Source organism: Ambystoma mexicanum, chromosome 9 (assembly GCF_040938575.1).
Source record: "Ambystoma mexicanum isolate Mex_15411 chromosome 9, UKY_AmexF1_1, whole genome shotgun sequence".
Taxonomy (NCBI): Eukaryota; Metazoa; Chordata; class Amphibia; order Caudata; family Ambystomatidae; genus Ambystoma; species Ambystoma mexicanum.
The window spans coordinates 1090145535-1090162490 of NC_090931.1; positions in this window are offsets into that span (position 1 = coordinate 1090145535).

Sequence of the window (16956 nt, forward strand, 5' to 3'; positions counted from 1 at the left end):
TCCAGATTCATCTGCAAACACCAGCTCTGGCTTAGTCTACTCTGTTTTTTTTTTAAGCCCAGAAAAGAGTTCCCAAAACCATGCACCATTTGTAAGTGAACGAAGGGACATAATTGGTTCACCTCGGAAGCATGTGGGTTTGATTCCTGCAGATTCTGTATTTTACGATAATATGCACACAGTGCACATCATATTGTGTGCCAGAGACTCACAACACAAAGAGGAGATCAGTGTACTGTGGCAGGGCTGGGCAGAGAGGGAAACAGTGCCTAGCCTGTCTTCTTACACATGTTATGTGTCAGGGATGTGGCAGGCACTTGCATTTGAACTGACTACCAGGATGAGCTCACATCTGATTGAGCATTTTGGTTTGGGTATTAGGATGGGACCCTTTTGATTGTACGGTTTGGCTACTATAGTACGAGCAATGTTCTCTTTTCAATATTTCAGGCTCCTCTTGAGTTGTATTTCTTTTCTAAGCAGAGCAGCTTTAATTGTCTTCAGGTTTAAGATATATGGTCAGTTTGTTCTTCAGGTTGCTGGCAACAAAATAACTGCCCTGGCCCTTTCTGTGAACTGTGAATTTCTTCCTAGCTTAGTCGAGGGTTGCTGAAACCCTGCATAGTAGTATAGCACCTAATGCTGTAGGACTGAATACATGACAGAATCATCCTTATCAGAGAGAAACAACTTGTAGTTACCCCTTTAATTTAACTTGGGGATTCAAAGACATGCTAATGGTTGTTACACATCCTACTCTAGGAATTGCCTAATAACATGTTGGCAAATGAATAAGGGTACAAAAGAGAGAATACGGTTTTGAGCTGATTGTGCGAGTGATTTCGTTTCCTGCTGTCACAGAGTTCATAGATAGGGGACTAGAAATCAAAAGGAACACATACGTGCAAATCGCAACTTTTTGGGGTGTGCTTAGGAGGAATGCATCTGATGAGAGCACACTAGAGCAATAATTTCACTTACACAAAGAGGATGTGCCAAGAATTTGGATCTGAAGTGTATATGAAAGATTCTGCTTCATCAGCATCCCCAGATTATTCATGGTAGGACTTGGAGGTGGACTATGCCCCAACTTGGTTGGCTAACAGGGATCTTTATGTTTTATAGTTTATAGAGGAGCAGGCATTTAAACATCATTTCTGTTTTTTGATCAATGAGGTCCCATGCCTACTGGCTGGTTAGTGTATTTAATATACAGTAGGCATGCTTATTGTATATGATTATTTTAAAATAAACAGTGGACATGGACAAGCGATGTACAAACTGCTGAAGGTCAAAGGCAATGACTAGTAGCCTATTTATATGTTAAAGCTTGTGGCCACTGGCCAGTATTGTGCTAAAGTCCATGGATGGTGCCTGATCAGTGTATGTAATATACAGTGGACACAGTTGAAAGCTGCATCTTTGTATCCACTGGTAAAGTGGCTACTCCCCCCCCCCTTGTACATGAGTGTCTGTGGACCACAGCTATGACCTCTGCTAACGTGAAAAATCAAATGTAAACATCATCAGAGATATATTAACAAGCAGTTTAATGTTCTATACTCCATTATAGGAAACAGTACACACATGTTAAAATGCACATACATATACACAAAAAAGGGGATGAGCATGACCATTGCTTAACCTAGAATCTACGCCAACCAGACCATATATTTAACACAACCTTGTCAACAATGTGGGGTAAATGACTAATTGCGACAATGTTACCACAGTTAAGATCTTATAGGCCAACAGAGTAATGGTGTAAGCATGTCAACATCAAGCCACTTGTGACATCTTTACTGTACATCCAGAAAATGGATGTCTACTTATTTTCGATAAACTATAATATGTGGTGCTATATTTGTGTATTCACATGCAAGTATCTGAAGCTTACACATATAATTGCTCACTGGTTTATAATGTACAGAAAGATGTCACTATGTGGAGAGAATGAGATCTAATCAATCTTGCAGGCCTAACCTATCAAATTACTGCATCAGACATAAGGTCGACACATTGGGCCTCATTCCGAGGTTGGCGGTAAGGGCTTAACAGCACCGGTATTGATGCCGGTGCCGTTAACCCCTTACTGCCACATTACGAGGCCCTTTAGCGGGTCCCGCTAAGGGTGGCTAGTTTTTCCAAGCGCCCTTAGTGGGAGCCGCTAAAGGACCAGAATGCTAACAACGGGCCTGTTGTTAACGGGCCCGTTGTTAGCATGTTCCCCATTCCCATTGAGCCCTATGGGGGCTCAAATGGGAATGGGGAAGTACCGGGTCCAGGTTCCCTGAATGGGGAAATACTGGGCCCTCCAAGGATGGAATGGCCCGGTATTTCCCCATTGAGGGAACCCGGACCCGGTATGCGGTAGCCATGGTGCTAATAGCGCCATGGCTACCTCCAACCTTGTAATGAGGCCCATTGCGTTTTTGGCCCTTCAAGTGGACCATGCCTATCATAGACAACAAAATGTAATCATCACAAAGGGCACTCATCGGGACAAGGCTTTGATGTAGATGTAATTGTACAATCTTGGAATTCTTCTTCAGTGCACAAACTGTAAGAAAACATGAACTATTACAAACTAATCTCTGACGTGCAAAATGCTATACTCGTACAAGCCAAAAAACAGACATAGCGTGCCAGTAACCTCTTATTCTTTAACGTGTTTTGGCCAATATTCTTCATATATTTATTTTCGCAGATTCAATCACATTCTGCTTTGGTAATACCTTAAAGAAGGGTGTATGAATTACCTTATTCCTAATATGGTTCTGTGCTGCAAATTCCATATTCACTTCAAGACTAGTGGGACTACCTTCTCTTCATTCACTTGGTCTGTCTGTTGTGTTCACACAACATGTTGGCTCCAACACCTGTAATATTCAAAAGTGTTGTACCTGTTACTAAAGCTAACTCTCACTGTCATCCCTTTCAATATTTATGTTCCCCCCTTTTTCTATCTCAAACTTTCCAAAAATATGCTGACCCAAAAATTCGGCATGGATTCTTCCATCTACACTTACATGAAGCACATTGGGTCATAGCATTAATTGCTGTATAAACCAAATAGCGTGTAGGACATGACAGCTCTGTGTGGGTACTCCATCACAGGGTATAGCTATATGTTAGGATGTCAAAAGATCACTCCATAACAGATGACCCATGTGATTCTAAACGTCTCCCTCATGTTTGAATCTACGGACATCAATAAAGCCACAATTTGATATTCTAATTAGGCGAACTCTACGTGACTAACTAAATTAGCAGGCTTCAAATGTACTGCAGTGGCAAGTCAACCAGTGAAAATAACCGGAGACATGCTGTAAAAGAAGAGACCCTGTATTCCCTGCAGTTCTATCCTCACCAGGAAGCATGTAACCGCTAGTCCTTCCTTTTTCAACCTACTCCAAGATGATCAAGCTGACTCGGCTTGTATGGTGTTTACATACCGGAACACGTGAGCACCATCTTGGGCTGGAGTAAATGCTCTGTTACTAATGGTAATATGCGATGTTCACACTAAATCATGATATTTCCATCCTTAAGAATAGGATGACACATACTCCCAAGTAACTGACCTGGCCCACACAGGCTCTGGCGATCTCTGTTTAGTACAACAATTAGAACTTATTGAAAATGATATCCAACTTTATTGTTTTTGTGAAATAGCCAGTCGTTCTTTCCTGGGTGGACCGTTTCCATTACGTCACAGTAGGTATCGGATGTCCCCAGAGTACATTGAATCAGTGAAAAAAAAGGCTCCACTCTATTGATGTATTTAAACCCTTGTTAACAGAGTCAAGCCTATTAATCCACTTTTGTTCAGCTTTTCTTAACAGTAAGTCTCGGTCTCCTCCCAGAGGGGGTATCTTGATGGTCTGAATGATGAACCAGAACATATCTGTGTATTTGTGTGATTTCTCCTTAAAATGGCCCACCATTGGTTTCTCGGTAACCTTGTACTTAAGTCAAGAACGGTGTTCGCATATCCACTGCCGGATCTCTCCATTAGTTTTTCCAACATAAATAAATCTGCAACAGCATTTTATGCCATAGATAGCCATTTGGGTAGACCGTTGGTAAAGGAATGGAATTTCCATTGTAGACCATGTAGATCTATCTCTTTCAGATCTTTTGTCAGGGGACAGACCGAACATTTGCCACATCTAAAATGCCCGATCACTGGTGGTAGTGGCCACAGAGTGTCTTTACTGGATGTCTGCCCTTTCTTTTGTTATTCAAAAGTTTGTACCAGCATGTCCTTTAAATTCTTAGGGCATTTAAAGGCAAAACAAGGTTTATCCAGGTGGAAGTCAGCAGTTCTAATCAATTTCCAATTCTAGAGTTTCATCCTTCTAAGGGCAAGACTTATGGGACTAAACGATGTCACGCATGTGATTTTGTCGGCCATTACCTTTGGTTGTTTGGTCAAACACCTCTTTCTGTCCATATTATGTACACTTTTTTTAAAAGCACTGTGGATCATCTTAATTGGATAGCCACGTTGTTTCAATCTTGTATAGAGAGCTTTACTATGTCCATCAAAATATGACATCATAGTCCAGTTACAGTGTATGCTTAACAACTGCTGCCCGTAAGGGAGATTCTCCTTCAAACTCAATTAATGAAAACTCTCATATGCTAATAACCTTTTTTTTATCTGTAGGCTTCCTAAAAAGAGTTGTTTTTAAAATGCCTGATTCAGTTTTAGAAATCTCCAAATCCAGAAATGGCATAGACATCCTATCATAAGCCATTGTGAAGTTGATGAATGAATTGATCTTGGTCATTCAACCAAGTCAAGAAAGCTGTCAAGGAGGCTAAAGACCCCTTCCATACCATAAATGCATCATCAATGTACCAGTGCTAAGACCGCATGTTGTTAGAAAAAGGGTTATTGTCATTATATACCGACTGTTGTTCCAGGTTATCCATATAAAGATTCACTATATGATATGATAGTTTATTTATATAGCGCCTATACACAATGTGTTTCAAAGCACTTCAAGGCAAGGGAGGGAACAAGGGAAAAAACAATTACATTCTTACAGGCCATGAACAGTAAGGATGTGAAATTAACTATCGTACTCAGCCTGACGACATTTCAGATAGTGCAAGAGCTATGACATAGATAAAGAAGGGAGGGGGAGAGTGGGAAGAAAATGGAAACAGACAGGCGACTACCGTACTAGGCCTGATGACATTTCTGGTAGAGCCGGAGAAAACAAAAGGTGAGGGAGAGGGGTGCAGAGAGGGAGGGGAGGAACAAAACAAGCGACTATCATACTAGGCCTGATGAAATTTCAGATAGTGCTGGGGGTGGGGTGTGGGGAGGAAAAAAACAGTAATGGGAGGGTGGAGGAAACAGACGAGGTTGCTATCATATTAGGTCCAGGGACAATTCTGATAGAGTAAGTGCATAGAAGAAAGTAAGGGGAGGAGATAGGAAAAGGAGGGAAGGGAAAGGAGGAGAGAAGAGAGAGTGAAAAGTGGTGAAAAAGAGTAGCAAGCAGGAAGGCACCAGGTGGGCGGGGCTTGCTAAGTGGTGAAAAAGAGCGGCAGGCAGGAAGGCACCAGGAGGGCGGGGCTTAGGCCAGGTGACCTAGATCCACTTGCACCTGCTCCCCATCTGCCTTATCAGGTTTATCAAGTAGAACCTATACCGGTCCCATGCTGTTGGTTATAAAAGCTGCCTTCAAACAGAAAATAATTCTGTGTATGTGCCAGACGAATACATTCTAATATGAATTCTGTTGGAACTACAGTGCACTATTTTTTCTCCAAATAGAGGTGCATCACCTCTACACTTGCCATCTGTGGAATACTGGTGTATAGCACATCTAAACCTAGAGTTACTAGAAAGTCAGCTGTGTTAACAGTGAGATCAGCTAAAATGTTAATCATAGCTGTGGTGTCTTTATCGTAGGACCTCATTGAGCATACAAATGGTCTTAAAAACCAGCCTGCATAAATCGCCAAAAGTTTGACTATAGACCCTGTAGCTGACACTATAGGTCTTCCTGGAGGATTAGTCTAATTTTTATGGACCTTTGGTAGACAATAAAAAGCTGGGAAAGTCAGATATTTCCTGACCAAAAAGTTTTTTCCTCATCGTCTATCCAACTCTGAATAAACTCATGTGACATAAGGCTATCAATCTCTTCTACTAACCTTGGTGTGGAGTTAATGTCTAATTTTCTGTAATAAATGTCATTATGGCGATGTTTTTGTACCTAAAGTTTCTAAGCGGACCTAGACCACAGCACAATACCTCCCCCTTCATCAGCAGGTTTGATAACAAACCCAGGGTGGGATTCCAAATTAGACAGAGCTGTTCTTTCCACCTTGGTGAGATTATCACAATTTTGATTTTTCACTTCCAACAGTTTTTCTGTCTACCATAGTATTTTGCTCTAAAAAGTCATGTAATTGTACAATCTTGGAATTGTAGGTTATGTTTTCTTACAGTTTGTGAACTGAAGAAGAATTCCAAGATTGTTACTTTACTCTGTTGGCCTATACAGTCTTAACTGTGATAATATTGTGGTAATATTGTCACAATTAGTCACTAGCCCCACATTGTTCACAAGATTGTTTTTAAACATATGGTCTAGGGACCATAGTTTCTAGGTTAAGCAATGGTCATCCTCACTCCATTTTTTGTGTATATGTATGTGTATTTGTAAATGTGTGTACTGATTCCTACTATGGAGTATAGAACATTAAATTGCTTTACAACATATCTCTGACAATGTGTATATTTGATTTTTCACTTTAGCACAGGTCATATCTGTGGTCCGCAGACACACCTTTACATGGGAGGGGTAGCCTGTTTTCTTGTTTTGTGTAGTTCACTGATTCCTCCCTTTATGAAACAGGCCCCCTTCATGTACCCAGAGTATTTTCTATCCACTGGTAAAGGCCAACATCTATGGTTGGTAGCCTGTTAGTGTTTTAAAATATTCAGTGAAGGCCATGACTAGTGCCCATTCATCTGTTAACATATGTATGACCATGCACACTGACCATGACTGAAGGCCATGCTTAATGCCAGTTGTGATGTGATCTGTGATGTCATCATTGTGGTCATAGGCTGGGCAACAGGGGGAGCAAAGTTAAAGTGGCTTTAGCTGAATTTCAGGGGTTTTGTTGCATTAAGTTCTCACCTTAACGTCCCTGCAACTAACGTTTTTTACCTTGAATTTCAAAGGTTTTGTTACAATGTATTGCTCACCTTAACGTCCCTGCAACTAAAGATTTTTCCTTAAATTTCAAAGGTTTTGTTATGCCATACATAATTGACAATAATAATACAGACAATTGGGCTAATGAAAACAATATATAATGTGTAGAAAGTAAAATAAAAAGAAATTGTACAACCACATTCCCCTCAAATAAACATGTGTTTAAAAAACTTTGTTTGCAAATGTACCTAACTTTTTAAAAGTATTTACATTAATATGTACTGTTGATAATTAGAAAGTTATTGAAGTGTTACAGTAACTGTGTACAAGGACTGCATTCAATATATATTAAAATAAAACTTTATAAGACTACTTCCCATATACATATGTAGATATGTTTTTTTTATTGGTTTTCCTCTGCGGCTGTCAAAATAAATGCGTGGCTAAATGCATCAATCAAAGGGGGGGTCTACTCGCGGCTGCCACATGGGATAACCATGGCTATGATATAATACATAACAATATCCGGTTTTGTTTTTACACACACTGTATTGAAATGATCAATTAATGGCCTATGATCGATATTTACAGTATGATTATTTATTGTCTATTTTAATAACTGAAAAGTTGGCCCCAAAAAGGACTGTTCGGGGGGATAGGTAAAAAAGAGGTAGAAAACAGAAAGGGAAAAACACTAGGATTCATGCGTATAACAAAAGGTTAAAAAAATACATTTTGTTTTCTGTATTTTATATTTTGTAGTTTTGGAGTTTCTTTTTCTAAACAATGGGGTAAAACAAATTGACAATTACAAATATACCTTGCATTGGCAATTGGCTGTATGTTCCAAAGCATCTAGGGTGCCACCTCCCACCTCGATTGTACTGTAATAGGTTTTGCACATCACAATAAAATTAGAAAGATCGAGTGCAGGCAGGATGGGCTGAAGTTGGGTGGAAAATAGTTTATAGTCATATTGAAATGCAGGACCTTGGGGGAAATAAAAACTGTAAAAAAACACCACTCAAAAAGGACTCTGCCACTTAATATCAAAACATTAAAAAAAATATATAAACTGGCTAAAATAACAAAAACTGACAAACCACAAAGCACCAGACAAAGGACAAAGGTATAGGAACAAGAAAGGTAAAAAAGGAATGGATAAATCAAGGTCATGCTTTTAAAAGTTCCTGAATGCTCACAATGAAGTTCACCCACCAAGAGACCAAAAGCAATGAAGAAAAAAGTGTTTGGGAGAGGGGTGTAACCACAATATACCCAACCAAAATGTGTTTTCTGTACACACGGGTACACTGAAGCACAATGATGTGTTCACGCCTAAAAGATTGACCAATCAGATCGCCCAATCAGAGTTGCACCTGCATATGTCAGTAGCCGTCACAATGGAAGACCCAATCACTTCAAAAGCTACGTTGACATGGCTACGCGACTTCACACCTGTTTTTAAATGTCCTTTTCCAATATAAAAAGTTCTCTAAGTGGCTCTTAAAAGAGCCTTTGCGTTCTTTTACCAATATATAACCAAAAAATATATTTTCATTTTATAATCTACAGTTTTATGGGCATATATAACCATCATTCCAAAAAATACATTATCTAACAGATCATTCTCAGAAAATACCCTTTTGGGTGCAAACAGCATTTTTTTAGGCCTATAGCCGTGGGTATGGTCCAATGAACCCATGGCTACAACCCTCCCTGTTCATTGATGGGGTTAACCGCACTTCCAATACTCAACTATCCATTGGGCTACACCATATCCAGTTATTCATCTATGTTTAAAAAAATAATAATAATATCCTTCCATCTGATAAAAAAGAACGCATAATCAGTTAAAGAACACACTCACTTTAATAAGCAGGTTTTTATGACACTCATATCTTGTATGCAGTGCATCACAAACACTATATAAGATACAAGATGTGTGTGTACAACACTGTTGTACTGTTTGCACATACTAATCATTGGAAAGAAAAAATCCAATTTGGATAAAAAAAACATACAATAATATAAAAACGTTTAAGAAAATACCACTACAATAATAAAACTGGGATATATATAAACTGGGTAAGAATAAACAAAGGACGGTATACTGGGTGGTTGCAGGACAAAAAATAGGGAAGATTAAGTACATTTGTAGAACAAGAGAGAACAGGGTGGGATAAGTAAACTTGGCGATAAAGGGATTGAAAAATATCAAACAGGTAGAAACACAAGTACTTTTTAGAAACATAGTTTTTCATATTTTGTGGCAAAAAAGAAATGGAGAAAGTCGAATTTAGCATGTGCAGAAAAAAACACCAGGATGGGGACCTTTCTAGCTGGCCTGTCCCATACTAGGCTGCAGCCGTTTTTGCACAAAATGCAGTCTTCCCTCATCACTGGAGCTGTGAGCGGTGGTTGTGCGCAATCAACCTACACACATTAAAGGTGCTGCCACTAACAGCCAGAGTCTTAAAGCACCTGCAGCACTAGAGCACTCCATTTAAAAAATCACAAGAAAAGCTAAAAAGGTTCCAAAGGAGGCTTTTCATTAACTGACTGCAGAAGGACCGCACCAATCTCCAGCAATACCACTATGTTTTGAATGTAGGTTGACCTTTCATGAGAGTTAACTATACAACATCCAGTGCAAGTTCACTAGGATGATGACAATTCACCTACAATAAAATAAAAAATAAAATAAAAAATGAACTTGCAGAACACCATCAATTCTACTACCTCACAGAAAACTCAAAAAAACTAAGAGTACTTCATAGGTGAAAGTGCATTAAAATAAAAACACATACAATCAAATAAACCTTCAAAATCACTAACATGAATACAAAAACTAAATGTCTGCATAAAAATGCCATGGATTGACAAATCTAATTTTGTAGGTCCCTGTTAGTAAACTTAATAAAATGCATAAAAAATACTTGCCACACAATCAGAGCAGATAAAAAAATGATAAAAATGATAGCATTGTTTAATATAACTAACACATAAAACAATGCAAATAAACCTTCATATATATAAATATTTATTAATACTTACTTTCACATCAGCCAGCCACACTCCTGCCATGTGCACAGTGAGAGCTCTGGAATCACAAGGATAAAACGGCAGCAAATTGTGGCTTTTATACTTTCCAAAATAAATAACAAAAAAAGGACTATATACTAATAAAACCACTAAAATGGATGACACATTTTCACTATAACCAATCACAAAGAGCTACACAAACTCACAGGACTCTATTTTTTCCCCACAGATCCTCTTTCATAACCGTGACTATTTTCAGACCTTGCTTTGTATCTACGGATACACGTGCATTTTTCTACAAGCCCAAAAACAAGCTCAATTGGCCTTCAAACCTTCGAATGATATAAGAGAATACCCAAGTAGACAAAATAACACCCACAAATAAAATTCTGTACTGTATCATCCACATACAAATATGGTTATTGCACAGACAATTTATAGTTTATAAATGCGGCTTTAAATATAACCGTGACTACCCGTACAACCAATAAAGTGACAAAAAGCATTGACGCGCTGACGCACATGCTTTTCAATAGACTAGGTTATACCATTGTCAGGCCTACCTCTCGGAAAGTGCGTGCTGGTGGCTCCAGTTTCCCCACCCTTGCAGCCACGCACTGGAACGCCCTGCCACCTCACCTCAGACTCATCGAGTCCCACCTTGCCTTTCGTAAGGCTATCAAAACCAGACTCTTTGTGTGACTTTAACCTGTTTCTGCCTTTATGCCTGCTAACTTGTAACTAAGAGCCTCCGAATGTAATCTTAAATCTGTGTTTCCTCTGTAACAGCGCCTCGATGCCTCATGGGCTGCAAGTGCGCTTAACAAATGCAAATAAATAAATAAATAGAAAAGCCCTTCATGGATGTTTGCTGTTAGACGTGGCTATACTAAAAAAACTATGAATACAAATATGTATTTCCACTAGCCCAAACACCAAACAAGTGTCCCTAACATGCCTACCAGCCCCCCTCCACTCTGCATGGTCCTCCACTTTGCTGGTCTCTCCCAATCCCCCAAAACACTCAATGCATCTATGATGCTACTCCGCCCAAAACATCAGATAGCTGCGGATACCACACTTCCACAAACACACGACATACCATTTGCCAGAATATAGCCATGTCTGCACAGGGTGCCACATCTACCCGTGTAGCAACACTGTTAGTGTTAATCTTAAAGGATATTTGTACCATGCACTATCACAACCGGATTGGTCCCCTTGTGCTCTGGCGGCTCTGAAAATGGGGAGGGGGGGTGAGTTAGCGGGAATAAGCTGGAGAAGTGCAAGAGAGCAGTGATGTGCTGGTGGCAGGCTCAGCCCGGTGGGTCCGTTGGCTGGGCTTGGTTTTTTTTACGGTCGGTAGCCATCGTGTGCTGTTGTGCGAGTCTAGTGTGGTTTGTTTTGTTGTTGCAGTGTAGTGAAGTTTGTGTGGATTGTTGTGTTGTAGGTTTGTGGTTGTGTTCGGTTAGAGTTTGAGAGGTGTATGCAGAGGGGTGAAATTGTTAGTGGTTTGGTTAGTTGGCATTGCTGTCCTTGCAATTATGTCTAGGCGTGATGTGTGCTATCATTCACTATTCCATCTGGTTGTGGCACTTGCTAATCTTCAATATCCTGTCTAGATGTGAGGCAGGCTAGTGATCACGATTCCATCTAAGTGTGGCACTCTGTAACATTCAAAGTTCCATCTAAGTGTGGCGCATGCTAAACTTCACAATCCTATCTAGATGCGATGCAGGCTAAAGCTAAGAATTCCTTCTAAGTGTGACACATGCTAACATTCACATTTCTATGTAGATGCGACGCAGGCTAAAGCTAAGAATTCCATCTAAGTGTGGCACACTCTAACATTTACAATACTATCTAGATGTGATGCAGGCTAAGTTAAGAATTCCATCTAAGTGTGGTGCATGCTAACATTCACAATCCTATCTAGATGCGATGCAGGCTAAATCTAAGAATTCTATCTAAGTGTGGCACATGCTAACGTTCACAATCCTATCTAGATGCGACGCAGGCTAAAGCTAAGAATTCCATCTAAGTGTGGCACATGCTAACATTCACAATCCTATCTAGATGCGATGAAGGCTAAAGCTAAGAATTACATCTAAGTGTGACACATGCTAACATTCACATTTCTATGTAGATGTGACGTAGGCTAACGTTTAGAATTTCATCTATGTGAGGCGCATGCTAACATTCACATTTCTATGTAGATGCGACGCAGGGTAAGGTTAAGAATTTCATCTAAGTGTGACACACTCTAACATTTGCAATACTATCTAGATGCGACGCAGGCTAATCTTCTTAGTTCTCTCTAGGTATGGCACTAGTTAACATTGGCAAGTATGTTAGTATGTAATGCAGGCAATATTTACAGTCCAGCCATGAGTAGATTTAGGCTGGTCACAAATCTCTCTAAATATGCATGGTGCAAGTCTATGGCAGTCTACATTATGGAAAGGTAAGTTAAAGCAGGGGCATTCTGGAGTAGAGTAATTGCTCTATACCCCACCTATGCCACACTTACAGTTTTTGTTGGTGTCTGTTGACTGCTGGCTTCATTGGCTTCCCCTGCTGACACCTGCAGTCACATCTTGGAGCTGCCAATGTAGGAGCCGCCCTTTGCCTTGGGGCCCTTAGCCGTAGGGGCTGCTGGGCAGAGGGCTGCCGTGTGTGGATGTGCTAAGAAGGGGGGAATAACCAATCATGGTTGATAGGTGGGAGAGGAGGAGAGGAGGAGGATACCGGCCAGGGATCGTATGGGTTCTGTTTCGAGCTGGATGGGCCAATCACAGGGAGGGTACGATAGCTGGGGGGTGATCGAGAGAGTGAAGGGAAGCCAGGAAACAGAGCTGCAGGCCAGGGCAGGGGGCCTCAACCATGCACCAAAATGGCGTGTCCAGAAGCCCAGGAGGGTCTTCTCGAGCCCCAATGCACCTGCAGCACCTGATAGAATGGCGGCTGCAGAGAGTGGGGCTCCATACGAGCCTAGCGAGGCTCAGCATTAGGCTGCCCAATCAGGGATCAGGGGCTGTGAGGCGAAATTTCGACCAAAACCGTTACTCGAATCAAAGGTTATTAACTATAGTATTTTGAGGGGTTCCTATGGGAGTCCGACTCACCTTAACTATAGGGCAGATATTCATAGAAAAAACATTGTTAAAGGGACGTTATGGTTTAGTTACACTAATAAAAACCTTTGAAATTCAGTGAAAAAACATTAAAGAGACGTTATGGTTAAGTTTCACTAATAAAAATCTATGAAATTCAGTGAAAACACTTTGTTAAAGGGACATTATGGTTACAAGTAAAACCAGAAAACCCCCAGAAATTCACCAGTTATGGCACGCTAAGCAACCATAACTCGTGCCACCACTCTGCAGTTTTGACATACCTAACATTTTTAATTGACCAATCAGCGGGTGTGTATGATATCCGCAACCGTTCCCAAACATCACTAATTAATTTTTACCTAATTTCTGCCCATTTTTCCAATAACTACTGGACTGATTTAAGCCAAATTTACAAAAGCACGCTTCCAGGACCAAGCCACCGCAATTTGGTAAAAATCTAACCAGCGGTTTGGACTGTAGGCAAGAACATATTTTTCCCATTGCATCCATAAGGATTTCCACAAATGTTGGGACCCCCTCTATAGCTTTGCCCTCTGGACAAAACCGCACCAAATTTCCAAAAAATAATTCTGCAGGGGCCATATACTTTTTGGGAAAAGTTTGGTGAGGATTTGTCCGGGGCGGGGGCAAGTTATAAGCCGCCCAATAAGTGCTCTTTCTGTGATTTGAGCACCTTGACCATAACTACAGGGCTGCTAACGCAGGCCCTGTAATTCAAGGAAAAAACATTTGCTGCAGGGACATTAAGGTGAGAACATAGCATAACAAAACCCTGGTAATTCAGCTAAAGCCACCTTAACCTTGTGCCCCCTGTTGGGTAGCCTATGACCACAAAGATGACTATGAGATGACATCACTTATGACATCACTGATGGCATCACTAATTACATGTTGTATGAGAACACTGATGACATTACAAATCACATCACTGATGCCATCACTGTTGACAACACTAATTACATTGTTAATAACTGATTACATCAATAATGGAATTGGCCATATCATAATGGATAAGTTAGGCCTAGATGTCATCAATGACATTTGTGATGTCATCTTTGATGTTATGGCTGTTAGTCTTAGCAGTGCACGGTGATGGCATGAGTCATGGTTGCTTAGCTTACCGTAACTGGTGAATTTTTGGGGTTTTTCGATTTTACTTGTAACCATAATACAGATAGGTTTTTATTAGTGCAAAGTAACTATAATGTCCCCTTAAATAAGTTTTTGCACTGAATTTGATAGGTTTTTAGTAGCGCAACTTAACCATAACATCTCTTTAACAATGTTTTTTCACTGAATTTCATAGATTTTTACCAGGATACCCTTAATTTGTATAGATGTGCAATACAACATATGGAACCCCTTGTCCCCATGCTGATAGCACTAGGGTCCCGGGACGATGCGACTATCCGCGGACATCGGGTAGCATCCAAACGGCTCAAAAGGTCAGCAGTTCTCTTACATTGCTGTACGATGCAGCAAAGACACTGAAGATATACAAAGAGCAACACATAAGTGAATTACAATGAAAAATGCAGTAGGTCTACAACCTCTGTACTTATGAAAGGAACAGAACAAATGCTTAGGGCATGCACCATAATGGAATGCACCAACAACAAAAATAATGTATAATTCCAACAATATTACCTCAGTGCTGCTTTACATAGAAACTAAGAAGAAGCTGTTATCGCAAGAACGGCAAACTACTTTGAGCAGAACTGCACTGCTAATTGGTAAGTACACTACATTTTGTCCCATAACTGTTCAGTGTACAATAGTAGAAAAATGATTTTTCTTTTTTTACTCAGAGATGGCAAGCACCCTAGAATGGCTAGAAGAGGATTTCCCTCACAATGACATGAGTGAAGACAGTAACCCCATTGGTACACAACACAGTCTGAAAAGTAAGACATTTAATACACATTGCTTCACATATACCGGACAGATATTTTTTCTTTAACAGTACACACAAGAAATTAAGAAAATGCACAAGAAGCAGCACCTCTTCCACAAGGGCATGCCCGCAAAGAAAATGAAACAGACTCTGTAAATAATAAAGTAGACAGCCTGGACGCAAAAATTGAGCAATTGCTAAACAGTTTTGCCAACTTCAAAGATTTGGTACAAGGACATATTATGGAAACAATTAAGTACCACTACCCCACCTGCACCTGTACCCTTTCTCCCTATCCCAGCCAACCATCCCCACAAATTCTGTGTAAAGAAAGACATTACAATGAGACCTCGATACCTTCTCCCCTAATGCCCAACCTATAGAAAACCCCAATTGTGTGTGTGTGTACGTGTGTGTGTATTTTCCTTTTTTTTAAATCCTGTTATAAGTCTGCGGAGCGTGGAACTTACGTGGGTGTCCGCAATTAACCCTTTAAGTGCCATTGGTATTTACCCCCCAGCGCCAAGGCCTTTTTTGGTGATTTCGGTATGTGGCCATTCAATGCCTATCTTGGCGAAATTCATCTAATTTTTTCCCCACATGTAGCCGGTTGTAACGGCACCCAGGAATACTAGGTTGCTGTAGGGGGATGAGAGAAAATAACCAAAAAGTGCAAAAATGTGTTTTTTCAAAAAATGCTAACAAAATGATGTACAAAGAAGCCTGTGGTTTTTTTCCTTGTAACAGCTAGGAACAAATGGTTTGCTGTGCTGAATTCCCCAATTTCCTGGCTTTCAGGAACAGGTTGAGTGGAAACGAAAACATTTTATTTTGATGTGGTTATCAACCATTTTGTGAGAGGTAGGCGATTTTGCCCATTTTTGCCAATTGGACATACATGGACGGAATGGAAGAAAAGGGTAGGAAAGCCGAATTGAAGGACAGAAAGCCATACATTTCTGAAAAGTAGACAAAATTCCAAGTTTAGGAAGGGGTGATTGTGTAGGTCGGGCAACAACTAGGCAGGGGAAAATGCCATAGATTGGGGGAAAAGCGGGAAAATGACCGAAAAAAAGTTATGTGATGGACATGGTTGGCTTGGTACGGCAATGGCTTCTATGATTTGTGAGAAAAGCAATGCTCCGCTATATTCCCCCGACTCTTGCCGTTAGGAAAGCACACATTTTTTGTAGTGTTTTACAAAACAAGCAATACCACAAGCCAAACACTGAGCCATGGTACACAGGAGTTTTATGCTTACTGCCTGAACAGACACACTTAGCATGTGTAAATCAGGAAAACCAATGTGGTGAGGAACGACAAGCATACATTTTTTGAAAGAGCACAGGCAGAACTTTTCAGGGGTAGGGGACTTGTGCAGGTTACAAAAGTGTATGGTGCCTAAAGCAGCAACTAAATGTAGGGCACATTTGGGAAATGAAAGAGTTGTGTGACAAAGGGCACCAGCAAATCAATCAATCAAAACGTCATGAAAACCACACAAACACAACAAATGTTATACATTACCGCGTTCCCACACGTGTACCGATGAAAACGGTACCTCACATGTGTGGGTGCACCTACCTGGGCGCCAAGGGGAAAGCTGAACACACCCCTGACCCCAAGTCTTTTCAGACATCTGAATTTCATGATTTTTCCAGACGGCCACACCATATAGATATAGGCCGAG